This window comes from Frankliniella occidentalis, unplaced genomic scaffold (assembly GCF_000697945.3).
Source record: "Frankliniella occidentalis isolate FOCC.00 unplaced genomic scaffold, Focc_3.1 Scaffold188, whole genome shotgun sequence".
In the NCBI taxonomy this organism is placed as follows: Eukaryota; Metazoa; Arthropoda; class Insecta; order Thysanoptera; family Thripidae; genus Frankliniella; species Frankliniella occidentalis.
Window position 1 is genome coordinate 343006 of NW_026267314.1, and position 5260 is coordinate 348265.

The 5260-nt window shown below is 50.6% G+C and overlaps 1 protein-coding gene across 2 annotated transcripts in view; it reads right to left on the bottom strand.

The window, feature by feature from the left end:
• The window catches only part of LOC127750425 (cell adhesion molecule Dscam2-like), a 222882-nt gene that overhangs the window by 101643 nt on the left and 115979 nt on the right, over positions 1 to 5260 (bottom strand). The window lies entirely within an intron of this gene.

Here is a 5260-nt window from a genome sequence, read left to right on the forward strand (position 1 = left end):
GGGGGGGAGAGAAAGAAGAGTATTTTCACGTGAGCACTCTACCTATGACCTTACGACGAGGGGACTTTTCAGATTCAGACTCCGCCACGCGAACACTGATGCGATGTTCTAAACGTCCGTTCCTGGTTTGTGACCTGACATTTCTGTCGTGACAATGAAGGGATTGTAGAGAGAACATCTGGTCATTACATCGATAGGAACCAGCGGCCAAGTCCAGCATCTGTTAGTGGGCATAGCGCCCGGTAGGTAGGCAGCATATCGCCTGCAGTGCATATGGGTATTGCGGGCTGGCCTATCCCGAGTCTCACAGGCGCCAACACACTACATTTATTTGCATGTTTTTGTGCAACCCCTCGCGCTTATAAGGGAGACTAAAAGTACTGGAAATTCAGTAAAATGTTTTTTACAGTGTAGTTAAACCTACGTTTTGTTTTGTACGAATTTGGGCGCACAACTACATGATTTCGTACGCATAAATGCAACAAAAGTGTTTAAATCAACGCAGAAATGTGCGCAAAAAGTTTGTTTGTTCAAATTGTGCATAGGGTGACGGAGAGTGTGTGGGCAGAAAAAGGAAAACAGAATACACACTTGCGCACTGAGAAAAGACAGAGAGAAAGAGAGAAAGAGAGGGGGGGGGGGAGAGAGCAAGGAGCGAGAGCTCATCTCTAGTTCATGCAGCAGTGCCAAACGCGGTCAAACACAGTGGGTACGCCTGATTGTGCTGCCACGAGGGCAGGCCAAGCCGAGCACGGAGGGCAGCAAAATCCCCTCTGATAGGAATGTTTGGTTCTGCGGGGAATTCCACATATCTCCGACCCAATCCCCTTAGTCTCTCTTTCTCTCTTTCCTCTCGACGGTGTATAAAGGCTTCCCATAAGTTTATTGACAGGCAATAGATTGGCTAGGGGCGTGTACTACATACAACATGAGCGCCCCAACGCCCGTTCCTTAAATTCCAAAGAGCGAGAGAAAAGTACCTTTAAAAATAAAAAAAGACAACATGCGAAGCCATTCCAATATTACCTGCTACTGAAATAATTTCACTGAACGAAAAAAAGGTGCTAAATCGCCCATTACCGTAAAAATGTGAGCATACATAATTAAACATATTTTCTAATTCACCAAATTACAAAATGTGCCGTAAATGAACAATCTCGCACTCTTTCTCGTCTCTAATTGCTCCCACATAATTCAGTTTACTCCCATTACCTACTTTTCTACGGCCCACATTGTTCCTTACATTCTAACGCGACCAAGACCAAAAGACTGCGTTTTGCCTTAAAAACGTCATTAGCCGGTTGCGGCACAAAGAACACATTTTCAGACGGCACTTTAGGCCCCGGCTCGCCCGTGAATAGCGGCTCCACGGCTTAAGGGCAGCCGTTTCCGGAGGGCAAACAACCTGAGCGCGCCGCCCCGCGGAAGGCGCCGCATAGACACGGCGGCGAGGCACAGGAAGGGGATGGCCTCCTGCGCGGCCGCTAAGCACGTGTCTGCCGACCAGAGGAGGGCCTTCATGTGCCTAATGAGTGTAGGGGGTGCATGTACACTGGAAGTCCAAGTAAACGAATTCCGCTCACCTGCAGGTGTGCGACAGGATATATCGACACTTGTAGATGAGCAAATTGAGATTCGTACTCATGAAAAAGGTTGCAATTCACCCGTCCCCAAATGCGTAAATGGTCACACTTCTGCACAGGTGTGTGAAAATTATGTCGCACACTTGCAGGTGCGTGATTTTTTTTTACTTTTACTTACCTGCAGGTGAGCGACATTTGTTACCTTGTAGGAAGGGAATGCAGATGATCTCCTGGGTGCGGCGGCGAAGGACGTGTCAGCCGAGCATCCATGTGCTCAAAGAATGCGGGCGAAGGGGGATCTTTGGCGCATACTGCTGGCCGCGCCAAAATTGGATCCCTTTTGCGCTGGGCTCTCATCCCTGGTAACGACTGTGCCCCTGCGCTCTCCCGTCCCGCGGGACCCGCCACTGTCCACAAAGCCACCGACTGCATCAAGGATTCGAAATTAACCCCCTTCCACCATCGCCACCACCCACCACCCGGGAGCCCCACAGAGACAGCGGGGATACCATTGGGACAGGAGAGTGAGTCTCCGGACCACAGAGAGGCGAGTATAGTGGCCGGCTGTTCCGCCACGCCCCGCCACGCCCCGCCACGCCCTGCCCCGCCCCGGACCGAATCGATTGAGCAAATGTTTGTTTAGTTGTCCTCCATAGCGGACAGTGTTTGACGCCACGGGTCCGGCCGATGGCTACTGCTTTTAGGCCCCGGGCGGGGCTAGGGCCGGGCTGGAGCCGGGGCCGCGGGGCCGGCTCAGCCCCATGCGTGCGCGCGCGCGCGCGGCCACTCCGCCTGCGAAAACATGAAAAAACGTGGCGTGTGTTTGAGTGGGCGGCCGCAGAGAAAGGGAAATACACGCTTCCGTCAGTGCGCTGGCAAATATATATGTACGCGCGTAGAAGACGCCCTCCAGTGCACATTACTTTGCAAACCCGCGCAGGTGGGCGGCGGCTGAGCAACCGCGCACTTTTCTCACAGTCGTTGCAAACGTGTTTCACTATCGCGACTGTCCACGGCTCGAGCGTAATGCTCCGAGTGAAAGAGCGTAGACAGACAACCAACTGCACTGGTAAAAAACTCAAGTTGCAAATATTGCACACTACATGCAACGGAGTTTGCATATCGCTGTGTGCAAAAATTAAACGTAGTTAGCAAAACGATTCAGAAATAACTTTATCTAGTATGTGCACATTACTTGACGTTCACGGTCATAATGAAAAATATCCTCGTAAACTAACATACCGGTTTTTGGAAAATGATATTTACAAAACATGTTTTAAATTTGCGACAGACTATTCTAGCTTGTCAATAAATTCCAATTTATTACAAACTGCTCGTTAATTTACAAAATTTACAATTTCAGATTTTAGTTTTAATAAATGTCTGCCATCTAAGATTATTTTTTCACAGTGTTGATACGCCACTGCCACTGCCACTATGCATGAAACTTTGGACACTTGAATCTGCACATTATTTTAAGCAACTTTCAGCGTGTGTCTTACCCGTGTGTGAGCGTCTGCAGTACAGACGTGTAAAATGACGGCGGAACAAAAACAGAATATTAAACTGATGTTCCCCTGTATACATTGCTACAGCAATAAGTGAACGACACAGAGGCCCAGTCCGGGCGGGTGCGGACAGGCGGCGGCCGGCGTGACGACGGTACAGGATTCCATCCCGTCCTTATCCGGCAAATTATTCAAAGGCGATCAACTGCTCGCTGCTTGCTCCGCTCGCAAATATTAATTCCTCAAAGTCCCGGGCTGGGCGGGGCTGGGCGGGGCGGGGCGAGGCGGGGCGAGGGCACGGGGGCCAAACCGGCCAAACGCGCGGGCTAAAATATGGATGGGCGGCGGGCATAAGTTTGGCGGGTCAGTGTCTGTCTGCGCGGTCGGAGCGCGGGCGGAGCGCGGCGCCAGAGCCTACGAGTCAATCCGTGCGCCCGCAAGCGTGGCGGCACGCGATAAGCCAACAACAGCTAGAGGAACCGGTGTCTCCCGACACGCAACGCCACTAGGCACTCGTTGCAAGGAGGATATACAAGGTAGACGCACGTTAAAACCGTGTGAAGCTGAGTTAAATGTGCGTCTACCTTGGCCTGCGGCGCGCTAAAATTAAAATGTTTTCGCGATTTTGATTTTGGTTGGCATGCCTATCCACCTCACATCCCACGTCTCACGCCAGGCGCCTCACTTTACGCCATCTTCCGGGCGGTCTCCCCTTGCGCTTCCTGACAGAGCTGAGCATTTAAAGTTAAAGTTTAATTTCAAGTTCAAGCTAAGCTCAGCAATAAACCCAAACGACCAAGTTCTTAGATTATACAGGTACATATACGCCCTGATCCAAGTGATATGCACTTTTAAAAAGTTAAACGATCCAGTCTCAGCTGGATCAAGAACTCATTATTTTTTCGGGGGGGGGGGTATAGTTTTGGCACATATAATTGCATTTATTTTGAAAGGCAGAGAGAAATGCCGTCGCACTATAGCAGTTGTTCTTGGTGTTTGCTTTTTTCAGCCCCGCCTCGTATATCCTAGCAGCATCTGGTAATTTTTTCCACCTCCGGAGGGTGGGGTGCGGGTGTTAATAGTCGCAATCTCGGCCCGACACTGTTACTGAGTAAAGCCCTTTACGCCGGCCATTTTTTTCCTGCGAATGACACATAACTACATACTTACGTCCGGCCGGCCAGCAGGGGGAGCGAGCAAGAGAGCAAGCAAGGGAGGGAGCAAGCGAGAGGGAGGGAAAGAGGAGAGGGGGCTGCAAATGGCTGCCGGACAAGCTCTCGCTGTTGCAGTGCGCCATGATGGTGGCATCCCTCATTAAAAGAGGCAGAATCCCTATTTACTGCCCCATAACAAAACGGCTACTCGAGCCTTATAGGGGTGGACCGGTCGCACGAACAACAATAACAGCAAAAAACAACAACAAATTAATGCGGCAAGGAATTAAACACATGAAAGAAACACGTCCCCGTAACCAGTCCCACAAACAGGCGGAAAATAAGCATTCAAATTCATCCCTCTGACCAGGTTCTACAGCATTTCTCAAAGTTTACCACAATACAATGACCCCGTTACATCCAAACGGCTGGGAAAGGAAGGCGTCATAGGACACACTTCACGACAATAGGATCGCAAAAATCAACCGCGACCACGAGTCCCAAAGCCATTTTTAATACTTTCGCGGAGGGGGTAGAGGGAGTAAAGTACGTACCCTTGGCAGCGAGAAAGCCAAACTTTGGCCCGTCTCTCCCGCCGAGCGCCGCACGCAGCCAGCAAGCGCACTGCTATGCGGCGCCATGTGGAGGGCAGCGTTTTTGGTTAAAGAGATAGGATCATGGGGTGCGGGCGATGTGTGTGTGTGTGTGTGTGTGTGTGTGTGTGTGTGTGTTGGGGGAGGTGGTCGGTGTTGGAGAAGATGTGCAACCACAAGCAGTGCACCTTCATATGCGGGCGGCCGGTGGAAGGGACGGTTCACTAGAAAAACAGTGTTAATGCCTTTGCAGAGGTGCTTAATTTCAATGCCTTCGGGATGGCATTAAAACCCTTCGAGTCCTACCTTTGTTGTAACAGTGTTTGGAAGAGCGCGCGCGGAAAGAGAGAAAGAGAGAAAGAGAAAGAGTGAGAGAGAGAGAAAGAGAGAGAGAGAGAGAGAGAGAGAGAGAGAGAGAGAGA